This window comes from Psittacula echo (assembly GCF_963264785.1).
Source record: "Psittacula echo genome assembly, chromosome: 13".
Classification (NCBI taxonomy): domain Eukaryota; kingdom Metazoa; phylum Chordata; class Aves; order Psittaciformes; family Psittacidae; genus Psittacula; species Psittacula echo.
The window spans coordinates 9,196,752-9,209,343 of NC_137749.1; the positions used below are offsets into that span (position 1 = coordinate 9,196,752).

Consider the following 12,592-nt stretch of genomic DNA (forward strand, 5'->3'; position numbering starts at 1 on the left):
AGATCTCCTGCCAGCATAAAGCAAAGCATGGTTCACAACCATGTATTTTAACTAGCATTTGAGAAATCACAGTAAATACAGTCCATATTGGTACCAAATGACAACAATGTCTCTCTGGTGGCAGAGAAACTTTATCTGGGTCACCAGTGTCCTGCTGGCACTGCGATGTATTTATTTTTTAGCATTCAGTGACCTTTGATACCAGTAACTAAAGAGGCCTGCCAAGCTGCCCATGGGTTCTTCCATGCCAGTCTTTTATCTGCTTTGTACACTGGGCAGTTTGAAACTGAACTCTGCTTGTTTGTGAAGAGGTAGATAGGATCGGTAACAGATCCTACAGGGACTGTGCCCTGAGTGTGTCAGTGTGTGTGCATGTTATGGATGTGCCTGTGTGTGTGACACTGATTCTGAGGCCGCTGATACTCAGTTAATACATACCCGTGTATGTGTGCATGTAATCAAGGGAACTGTAGTTTCTTTCTCTTACACAATATAAAAGTGGTGTTTGCATGGCCATTGGCTTTAAAGGGCAGCCTTCAGCTGGGCTACAACATAGTAATATTCTGGAGCCCACTTTGTATGGAAATGAGCTTTTTGTTGTATTTATGATTATCTTCTCTACCACATTAATTAAAACCACTGCTGTGACCTGACCAAACCTGGAGTGCTGCCTGGGTTGTACTTTACCCAGGGCAGTGCCAACTTTGGGGAGTTTGCATAGCCCAGATGCTCTACAACAGTTCCATTAGTTCAGCCAAGTTCCCATCTGGAGAGGCACACGTGGCCTGAGGTAGCTGTTCTAGCAATAACAGCACGTGGCTCCTGTTCACCTAGATGTAACTCACTGACAAAATGTCAAGTTAGGGAAGGAGGAAACGGTGGCTTTTAGGTAGACCTCTACCGACTATATCAAGCTAAAATTACCTGTGCCTTTCTGCTTAACTGCCACTGCTTGAGAAGCAACTTCATTATGTGCGGTTAACACGTAAGCTTAAAAGCATTCAGCTAAAACCAATCCTTCTGCTGTCCCCTGGTCACCAACTGGCAACAAAGCTCCACATTGACACCAATCTGGCAACCTGTAGAGTTTGCCCTCTGTTACATTTTGCTTCTATAAGCACAGCTATTATTGGAACTGCTTACTTGACCATATTGTATGCTTTACCTCCGTCTGAAAATAATTCGTTCTTCCAGCTTGCAACATTAATTACTTATGCATACTATACACGCTGCCACTCAAAGTACATACACATAAAGAAAAGATTTTATGCACAGTTGAATTTTGTGCTTTTTTCCCTATTATTTTATCTAATGTGAGGACAAGAAGAGATTTTTAGGTTACCTATAACTTGAAAACCAACACCAGAAACACTCAGAAATGTAGCACATTAACAAACACTGGCTGGCTCTGTAGGTTATTATAGATAATACAAAGTATAGCTCAGTATGTCTGCGCTACCCAATAAGCAGCAGAAGCAAAACTTCACTTAAACACGGATTTATGGTTGTACACACACACATATATGTACTTAAATGTAACCCCAAAAAAATAAAAACAGGACCAAAAAAAGCTGGCCAATATATACATATGCTTTTGGTGATTAACACTATCCTATCTGTAACACTACAAACATAAGACTGGAAAAGATCCTAGCACTCGGGAATTCCCAGCCGCTACCAGCAACATATCGTACATCTCTCATAGCCATGGATCAGCACTTGTCTGTAAAGCAGTTGTGGCTTTCAGCTCTCTGTTGTTGCTGGGAAGCTAGTGTCTCCTATGATCACACTGGGCATCCTGATAGACTAATACCTGTCCTAATACCTGTGATGAGATCCTACACAACAACAGACATGGCAGTCCAGCAGCACCTTGTGTCATGCCAGTGGGGCCTTCCTATTGCTGCTGGAAGAACCTTGTCTAGGATCGTATTTGTCATTTCTATTACTGCCTCATGCACTGATGGTTCACAGTCATCCACAAACAAACCAATGCATGCATTTTTTTCTACTTTTTTTACTGTAGTCAGTTTTTTCTTTCAAGAGAATCTCATTTTCTTCATCCTGCATAGAGCTCTGCATAGATAATAGAGAGACACATCCACAGAACAGTTCCTCTTAACCTAAATTAAGAATCTAGAAGAGGCAGGACAGACCTCCACTTCAAGGTAACTTCCCGTTTTCATTAGCTGCAGAAGGAGCCCTGATGATCAGCTTGAAGAAGCAGACTGATTTTCAATGGTTAACGGTGAAGTGCATCCCAAATGTATGTTTGTTTTTGTAGGGAATTGCATCCCATTGCCATTGCTCATTGCTTTCACTGTGTTCCAGCTTACCAGCCGTGACGCTCTGACCCTGTTAATGACAGTGCCTCTTGACTATTTCATCAGAACATTTCTTTAGCATACTCCAGCTTAAATGACAATAGATCATTATAGTGAACATTAAACAAGTTTAGTCTTGAATCACCAGTAATCTCTCTATCCCAATAGTAATCTATTGGCACCTCTCCTTCAGACACTTCCTTATGCCTTTTACTGCTCTTTTACTAATCCCCATCTTTTCCATCTTAATTAATAACTTCCCATGTGGCATCACATCAAATGCTTGACTAAAATCCATACAGATTAGATCTACCACATTCGCCTTGCTTAGAAAATCAGTTATCTACGCAAAGAAATAGTTCAGGAAACTCAGCAAAATCAGCATTGTGGTTGTACCCTGTTTATCTTCTCTTTTGCGGCTTCTTTTTTTTTTCTGGTCCATTATATTTTCTTTCACCACTCTTCTGAAAGCCTCAAATGGTCTTAAAATTAGATAATTTTCAAATATTTTTTAAAATAAAATATTTTATCAACTATTTTTAAATCATGGAAGAACACCTTTCAGCTCAAAAATGTAATTCAAATCCTTGCTATCAATCTGGTACTTGCTCCTTTGGAATTCTGGGATGGAAATTATCTGGTTTCCCTAGCTTGAAAATTATGAGCTCTTTTAGATTTGCTTTCACCTTTATTGTGATAATTTTCATTTTCATCCCCTCATTCCAACTCATTATGCTGGGTTTGCTCCATTCTTCCTCTTAAAAACCTTGGAAAAACCTTCATTTAGGTTCTTTTTCATTTAGGTTCTCTTCTCATTCCCTGTTCATTTACGTAGCTGAAGAAATGCTTCCTTTTTGTTTTAACTTCCTTCTGACATCTATTTCAGAGTTATTTTCAGCAAATCTCACTTTATTCTTAACACAGAGGTAGGGGTTTGTTCATCAGTTGCTTTCCTTACTTTCTGTTGCTCTCCCATAGTCTAGTGAAATGATGCCATTGCACAGACTACATTAACTAACAGGGTAGACATAGTTAAATACAGATGTTTTGTAGATAGGTACAGAGTGAACATATTTGCAATGAAATTCACAGGCCAACAGAAATCAAAGATCCTGTTATAATGGAAGCAATGTTTTTATCTGATTAGAGTCACAAAACCCCTTGCATCAGCCCTGCCTATGCCAGAATGCCGAGCAAAATGCTTTGGCTTGCAGCAATAAAAATATTGTATGCTTCTTCTCTTCCAACGGAATTAAAACTTTCTATCACTAAGAATAAAACAGAAGCAGAATTGTACAAAAAAGTGCTTACTTTTTCAAACTGTTGCCTTCTGTTTATTTTTCTTTTTCAATTGGATTTCTAACGCCTGATTTTGAGCAGGAGCCTTATACTGTGAATCAGAGCAGAGCTGAGCCAATCTGTGGCCAGCCGCAACATAAAACTAGCTCTGAATTGGAAACCTTTGTGGCTATTTTTGATGCTAACAATTCTGATTACATTTACAGTTTCTGATTTCCTTTGATCACACCTTAGTTCCTTAAAGATTGCATTTTCCTCTTCAGCTATGGAAAAATAGTGTGTGGAATTTGTGCGCTGTCAAGTTCTGAATTAGTACAAACAGGAGAGATATGAGAAATTCCGGTATCATTATACGAAGGTAAAATGGAATGTTCTTTGTGTTCCCCCATCAACTGCAGTCAGAAGACCATACATAGCAGTGGGGGAAGCAACTAATCCAGCTAATTAGAAAGAAGCTTTACTGCAGAGAGTATGTTCCTACATAGAACATTTGCAGCTAAGACAGAAAAGATTTTCAAAACCCATCTTAGCATAAAATTGGAGTGTCCTCCAAGGACACTTCGAATCAGTTGGAAAAAGACCTTCCAGATGACACATATGTCTGACTGTAGAGAGATAGTTCTAGTGAGGAGACAGTAACGTAACTTCTTAATTTCACAAGCCATCACCAACTGTTTGTTACCCTTCAATCACCATTTTCCTGGGTTGATGTGATGCCTTCAGAGGATGCCTGTCTCAGATCCAATCTGATGTTCTGGTCCTCTGCATTTCTAGTAGCCCTGTCAGGACTGCCCCATTGGAGAAGCAACGACTGCAAACCTCTGCTAAGAAAAGCATTTTTAGGGCTAAGTCCTTATTTATTCTTGAGGAGCAGGCTGGTCACCCCTCGCTTTCGCTTCCCTTTCTGACATACACCCTACGCTGGCATTCTCTGCCCTTTATGTTTTGCTTAGTTCCTTGAATTATAACTTTCAGGTTTTCACTTCAACTTTTCCGCCCAGCTTTACCCATCAGTTTCCTACTGTAAACAACTGTTTTGCCTGCTAGATGGCACTGGACATCCACTAGCGCTGGGACTGAAGGCAGGTGGCACTGAAGAGCTGTAAGGGCACACGGCCACTCTTTGGTCGTTATTCTATTTACTTTCTGCAATGGCATTTTCTTTGCTCAGATTACTTCATTCCTCACCCACAGCACTGCCCTGCCACTATAACAATTCTACCCGTGTCCTCTTCCCGTTTTATGATGAGTATAAACTTCCTATTAGCACTGCTATGGAGGATTTGAGCTGTTTCTGAACCCATCAGTTAGTTGAAAACAACTAAAACCAAAGAGAAGCCCTGAAATTCCTCTGAGCTTCAGCCATTGACTTGATTTGAGTCCAAGTATTTTGCAAACAATCTGATTTGGGGGGATACAATTAATTAAATTTTTCTGCCTGAAAGCAGCATTACAGAGCTATTTGTGAATAGATACTGAGGGCTAATACAAGGCTGGTGTGAAATCTGCTTGTTCTTGCATTCTGGTCTGAATTCTTTGTATATTATTAAGACAAACATCTTTGGATGTGCTGTGTACAATATATTCATCAACACACCAAAGAGGAAGCTGATGCCTTCATTTGTGTCTGCAGAGCACCCAGCATAACCCAGTGTTGCTGCCTGACTGTGAGCTTCTCTAACTAAATGTTAAAAACCCCACAGTCAAACCAAACTAGAAAACAAAGTTAATCACAAATATCTGGCTGGAAACACAAGAGCCTCTTTCTTCAAAGTATCCACTAGTCCTCATGAAGATACCCCTCGTGACACAGCATCTGTAACCAGAGTGTCACCATCACCATTCTAGTCCACTCTGTCACTTGAGAATGCTGTTCTCTGCACCTACAGAATGAGTTTGCTTTTCATGTACACAGGCAGATGTTTCAGCCAGTGCCAGATGTGCCCACAGTGGGTGTGATTTCTTGGAACCTGAGGGTGTACCCTCTGTTTGGATGGCAAGTTCCGTGGCTGCGGTTGCTTGGAGACATTACTGGTATCATGGTATCTGCCTTGCATGCCTGTAGATGTTTTCCAGGTAGGTGTGGTCATACTTCTACCTGGCTCATCAGATTCCCCACAGATGTCTATGGATCTAGTGACAGCGCAAGGTCTGGCTTTCTCATTAATTCTTTTTCAACCTTATAATTATCATGTATATATGAAGCTGAATGCAGTGCTGCATCCTACCATATCATTTCTAGGTGCCAGACACCTAATTTCTATCTTTTTTTGTCTCCTCTCCACTAAGAATGTGTCTCTCTCTCGATTTCCTCATGGATGCTCAAAATGATCATCCCCAAACCTAGAGAAGATTCAAATAGAAGCAGAGCTTTTCACAGATTAAATCTTGTGTGGCATTTTAGGATGTCTCTTCCCTCCCTCCCAACCTTTTTCATTTCCCTCACTCAGAAAAGTTATCACCTGCCTAGCAGAGTTGGCAGACAGACTGAAATGCTTGTGCCTTGAGCCATTCCTGTGCAACGCCTGGCACCTTTGTTCAACTGTCTGCAGAAAGTGGGTTTGAAGTAAGATGCTGGTCTGTGAAGCGGCAGGGGCACGCAGGCTGTTCTGCTGACTCCTGCTGGGGTGGTGAGCTTCAGCGGAAGGAAGGAAGATTGAGGGCAGATGGTGGCATTGTTGAGGTCTTGAGATGCCACACAGAGATTCACAAAAGTGGCTATTTCTAAACCCAAGTGTCTAAACCTGCTTGAAATAACTCTATGATGCATTTTCTCCCTGATTAGATAACACAGCACAAGGACTTCTGTGTATTTGCCTACCAATTCCTCTGGCACAGCGTGAAGCAAATGGCTACCTACACCTCCCTGGCTATTTGCAAGGCCACTTAGCTTTAAAATACAGTCAAGAGCTGCACCACCAATCTTAAATTAACTTTCCTGGTGGGTGGAAGAGTCTTGAATTGATCCTTATCTACTTCACTGGGTCTTGTGCTGACAGTCCAGTTTGCTGTTCTCACCACTGTTAAAGTGTTCTGCTCTTTATTGGGTGCACTGTGAACAAACCCACCAGTCCAGACCTTTCTGATACTGCTGTTGTGATTTGCCTTATCTTTATTTGCTCCTCAAGCCACTTTGGTTGGGCTGAAAAAACCATCTCCTGCAAAAAAACTTTGAACTCTGGATGAGCAAGTAGAAAATACCTTTATTATCAGGGAAGGAGAGCTTAGGCTCCAGCTGGGGTCCAGCTGAAGTGCAGGGAAACTGCAGGGATCTGAACAGGAAGTGGCTGAGAGTCGCTGGCGTGGAGGCTATTAGGGAATTCTTAGAGATGTGTTAAATGGTAGGTTCAGCTTCACTAATGAATCACCTTGCTCAGGCTACAGAGAGTTTTGGTTGTAGGTGGCTTTGAGGGCACAGAAGAAAACGTCATCTCGCACATGCAGCTAATACAGTGATTCCTACACAGGACAGAGGAAGACCTGAGCGCAATGACAATAAAAATGTTCATATGCATCACTCCTGTTACTACAGATTAATTAGCTGTTCAGGGAGAAAGTGCTACAAAGGTATAATTCAGATTTCTGCACAGCTGTACTTTGTGGCAATGGTCAGGAAAATCGAGATTATATCAGCTCATATTTTACAAAATAATAGTGTGAGCTTGTGGGCTGTGCACACCCAAATAGCCCCTGCTTGCTCAGTGTGATTACTGATGTGCTTAGAGTTAAGCACACATGAAAGTCTTTGCAGGATCAGGGATGCAAACCACAAATAACTTTTCCCCTCGATATACTTCCAATGCGTAAACAGCTAAAAAACGAATAAAAGAAAAAAGCACAAACTAAAACTTTAGATTTCTACAGATTCTGTGGGTGCAAAGGCCATGTCTTCATCTGTGCCTTGGGTGGTGCAAAACGCACTGTCAGTCCTTAACAAACAGACAGGAGCGATAAAAAGCTAATATGCAAATAGCCTATACACGAGGATGTTTCCTTAATTTGTGTGTAAACCTCATTTCGGATTCCTATACATGTCTAATCTGTATCATTTCTCTTAACTCACACTTCAGACATCAGTGACGGGAGAAATAACCTTAACAAATGCCTTCTTCAGTGCTCGGAACCCGGCGGGAGCAGCAGCACTCGGGTGGCCGGAGGTAGGGCTGGGGGTCGGGGTGCGGGTGGTGGGGAGGGAAGGGGGAAGCCCTGGTCCCTCGGTGGGAACGACCCAGCTCCGCGTCCCTCTCCCAGCCCCGCCGCGGCAACATTTATTGCAAAAGCAGGAAATTGCTTATTACTAAACTAGCTGGCCAGGGAGCGGGAGCCGATGCTGTTCCACCCTGGCACAGCACTTGCTTAGCTGCTGCTTCCCCTTGTTCCGCTCTTTCTCCTTCTTCTTCTTCCCCCTCTTTCTCTCCTCTCTGCCTCTCTCTCCGCTTCTTTTTTTCATTTTGGCTTCTATTCAAATGTGGGTCAGGGGTGAGCGGCTCCCAACGTCACAAGCTTGCAAGATGGCGCTGGGAGGAAGGCTGTGAGATGAGGAACAGGCTGGTATAAACCGAGAGGACAGGAGAGGGAGAGGAGGAGGAGAGGGGAAGGGGAAGAAAAGCTGCTGCTCCAGATGCAATAAGAAGGTAACGCGGAGCGGGGCGCGGGTCCCGCTCGGCCGGCCGGGCGCTGCCGGGCTCCGCGGTGCAGCCCAGCCCCGCTCCCCGCTCTTTATTCGCAGCCCCGGTCATCTGCCCATCTGCCCGGGGCCGCTCGGGAGAGTCGCCGGGGTGGCGGCGGTGTCCCCTTGTTTTCTGCCCTGCATCAGCCGTGCCCGGCACCAGCGGTAGCTCCACTGAAAAGAACAGAGGGATCATTTTCTTGTCCCCCTTTACCCCTCTCCCCGTGCCCCAGGCCCCCTCCCCTCGCTCTGCCGGCGCGCTGCCCCGTTGCTTTCGGGGCTGGGGCGTGCATACGGTGTACCGGCCACCGTGCCTGCCTGGGGATCGCTAATGCTGGTTATTTGGTTGAAGCGGCTGAAAACTTTCCCCCTCCTCCCGTGCCATTTGTGTGTGTGTGTGTGTGTGCGGTGCCCCTTCCCCGGCGGCGCTGGGGTCGGGCGGGGGCCGCAGCTGCTGCCCGCGGGGCCGGCGGGCGCGGAGGGGACCGGCGGGGCGGGCAGGCAGCCCCGGAGCGGCAGCAGCCTTCTCCCCATCCCCGCTCGCCCCTGCGAGTGAGCCGTATTTTGTTTTAATTGATTTTACCCCCAGAAAGGAGGGAGCGGAGCCTCGGGGTGCCGGGGGGCGTGTTTGTGCTGGGGATCCGGCCGCATTGTGGCGGAGAGGGCAGGGAAGGGGCTCCCGGGACTCGCATTGCCTCCATCCCCCCCGCAGTCCATCCGCGGGGCCGCTAGGAGACGAGCCAGGCCCGGCATCCCCCAACCCCAGCGCCGGCCCCACCGAGCACCCCCTGCCCCACCGGGACCACGGTGAACTTTTGCCCCGGCTCCCCGCTTCCCCGCCGCCCCCCGTGGTCGTTCGCGATCGCGGAGGGAAGGACCCGCCGCTCCGCTCGCTCTGCCCGTCGCTGCGGGTCTCTGGCTTTTGTTACGGCACCGCTCGGACGCAATGGACGGAGCCGGGATCGCGCACCCTCCCGCGGCCGGGGTCTCCTGGGACCCTGCCCGCCGGCTTTGTGCCCGGGGGCAAGGCGCGCTGCCCGGCCCCGCCAGCCGGGAGCAGAGCTGTGCCCCCCACTTTAAAATAAAACCAATTCAATTGTCCGTCCAGGCCGGCACTATCGCTGCGGAGGCGCGGTACGCTGTAATTCCGGGAGCCGGGAGGCTGATCGCCGCCCGCGGCTGCCCGGTCCCGGGGGGACGGCGCCGCGGAGCCGGGCCGGGCTCCACATCCCCAGGCGCGCCGGTGCCGGTGCCAGCTCGGCGGGGGGGGAGCCGCGCTTTTTGTTTTGTTTGGGTTTTTTCTGGTTGCATTTAAAAGCAAAGCAAAGCCTGCGAGGAGTTGGGGGTGGTGGTGGAGGCTGTGTGCGCGGTGCGCGGGGGAACCCGCGGTGCCCGCAGCGCCCAGCCTGCTCCCCGCCTGCTCCCGGCCCCTTTTGTATGGGACAGAGAAGTCAATTATTGACTCGCTTGGCCCGGTCCCAGGTGGCGGCTCTCGGGGCACCCCCCCCGCCCCTGTTATCGCGGGCGCCAGCCGCGCTGTACCCGGGGAGCGCGTACGGACACACAGGGGAATCGGTGATTGAGAACTTTGTGCTGCGAAATCCGCAGCCTTTGGAAACTCGGGCAGCCCCGGCGCTTGTTGAGGCGCGTAACTTCACGTTCAGCATCCGCGAGTGGGGCGGGCATAGCCTTTACACCGAATTACTGCATTATATATGAACCCGAGCGCGCGAGCAGAGGGTTCCTCAAGTCACCCTGGATGTCACTGAGCCGTTAGAATGAATCTGAGAGAGCAGCCAGAAACAAGAAGAGCATCAACACTGCATTCTGCTAATAAAATGTCCTTTGACCAAAACTGGTTTAAATTTATTGCGGAATGCTGTTTATATTTGAATGGCTCCCATGTTTTTCCACAAATTAAAGGGGAAAACAATATGCAATAGTCACTTTCATTGGAAAATGTCAGAACTATGAGCAGATGTTTGCTGTGCTTGATAAATACACTGTATAAACAACTAGTATTTCAAGATGACTTACTAGTATTTTGTATGACTCAGAACTATTGTATATACTACAGCAGCTCTGGAGAGAAAGCTGTGAATGAGTCCTTCAGATTTCACAGCAAATACATGGGGAAAATGACATATGGAAAGAAAATTGACTTATTTCCACAACTGCAAGTGGCCTCCTTTTGCGCCTTTTCATTAGCAATCTAATCCTAAAAGCATTAGGAGCAATTATTTGCAGTGGTGCCTGACATTCTAGGTCTAATTATTGAAATCAGTTTAACTTTTGATGCTTGACCCATTAGGTCAAATCTGTGTGCCCTTTGTTATATTTATTTTTAAAAAAAAAGGAGAAGGGGGGGGGTGTCTTCAAACTTGCCACCTGCTACTGACATATCATTTTAGCTCCGGAGGAGATCAACAGTAAGAATAAGCAACCTCTTACATTTGTTACTTTCCATTCTAACATGGGTAAGGGAACCCTGCGGAAGTGCCTTGTTCTTCTGCGTCCAAAATCCATTGCTTAATCATGGCAGACTTGCATGGCTGCAGGGGTGTGAGCAGGAAGAATGGGAGAACCCAAGGATATGGCAGGTTTTTCGTATGTCCTGCTTCCCTAATCTATGGCAAATGCAGATGAGATGCACATAGGTAAAAAGGATGGGTTTTCAGTGTTTGGGGAAAAAGCTTCTTCCAAGGATCTGGGAGAGCTCTAAATCTTTAATGCATGAAGAAATAGCTCACGTTAGTATTCACATACGTTGCTGGGCAGAATGACTTATGGATGTGTAGATAGTAATAAGTATTGCAAGATGCTTGAAGCACTTGGTATCATGTGAAAGGCTGTAGTGTCGGTGCTGAATTGCTTGGCAGAAGCCAGTGTGTGACAAGGAGTGGGGGGAGAGAGGAGAGGAAGAGAAGGTGAGAGGCCTTATTTCAGGAGGGTACCCATTCAATTTATTTTGATTAGTTGTTTAAAACAATGAGAACGCAACCTAATGCTAATCACTTCGGCTGTGTAATGGATTGAAACTCTCTAAACCAGCCACCACAGCCCAAAATCGGTGGTCACAGCGTGAAATTTGAAGTTGTGAACAGCAGGACTTGCAATGAGAGTTCTCATTTTCTAGCACTTTTACAGCCCATAGTAATTAAGAACTGTCAAACATAAACTGTGTTGTGCATTGCTTTGACCTTGTATAGAAAATAGTGCGTGACTATTCTCTGAACTCCTGCTACCTTCTTTGGTGATAGATGTAGGGAAATAGGATAATGTTTGAAAACCGAGGTGCATTTGCCTTCATAGCAGAACTCCTGTTTGTGCTGACTGCAGCATTTAACCCTCTCATCCAGTCTGATGAACAAATTGTAGCCTGATAGGTAGAGGGTTTGGTGTGATGAGGATGCCATGTTTTCTCTACTGAAAACCAAGTTTCCCATCCCTTAACCAAACCTGGCTGAGAAAATGTATGAACAAAACTGCAGTTTCTGGCAACATGCAGGGAAGAATGTTGCCACAAAGCTTCATTGCACTGCAGCAGCAAATGTGGGGTGGGAGAAAGCAGAATCACATTTGTGCCATAGCCATTATACTGGCTGCATTGTGACAGGCGAGGCTCAACGGGAAGAGGGACATGCCCACCCTGCTGGGCTTGGAGAAAAATTAACAGGGCTCAGCTGTGGGATTGGCATAACAGAGCATCGTCCCAACCATAAGCAGGAGAACGTCTTTTAGAAAACAAAGATGACTTCTCCTTTGGTTTGCTGTGGATTGCTCCTATGACTAAACCACTAGGGCTGCTTCAATTGGCTTTTTATCTTGCTGTAGTATTGGGAGCAAGGACAGTGCATTGCAGTCGAGATTTCAGTCTGCTGAGCAGTAGCTCGTTGGCAAAGCAACTGCACTGGTTTGTTTAGGTCTTTTTTAATCAGCAGTGACAGTGTGCTTACTGCTCTCAAAAACACCAGAAAAAATGTAAAAAAAGTGTTCCAGAGAGTTGTATTTTCTTGTTCAGTTACGTCTCCAGGTTCCAACAGGATGCCAATTTTAAGCTGGGTTTCTTTCCTTGAAGTGTACACATATTACAAGCTAGCTGTCCAAACTTGTGAGTTACTCACGCTTCTTGTTTGTAATTCCTGGAAAGAAAATTCACCCTCCAGTGCTGGCTCCCACAAAACAAGGAAGAACTGAAACAGTGAGGTCAATCCTGAATTTTAAGCTGATATAAAATGGGTTGTTACAATAGCTGTGAGGAGGAGGCTACAACACTGCAATAGCTGTACCTGCTCTAAGT

General features: G+C 46.0%; 1 protein-coding gene across 5 annotated transcripts in view; it reads left to right on the forward strand.

Moving 5' to 3' along the window:
• Positions 1-7,610: 7,610 nt before the first annotated feature.
• The window catches only part of HIC2 (HIC ZBTB transcriptional repressor 2), a 75,559-nt gene continuing 70,577 nt past the window's right edge, over positions 7,611-12,592 (forward strand). For 4 of the 5 annotated variants that reach the window (XM_080628930.1, XM_080628924.1, XM_080628927.1 and 1 more), the window contains exon 1: positions 7,611-7,780. The gene's annotated coding sequence lies outside the window, so the exon portion shown is untranslated. Of the gene's footprint in view, positions 7,781-8,137; positions 8,258-12,592 lie in introns of those variants that run through there. The other variant, XM_080628926.1, reaches the window with a different exon arrangement.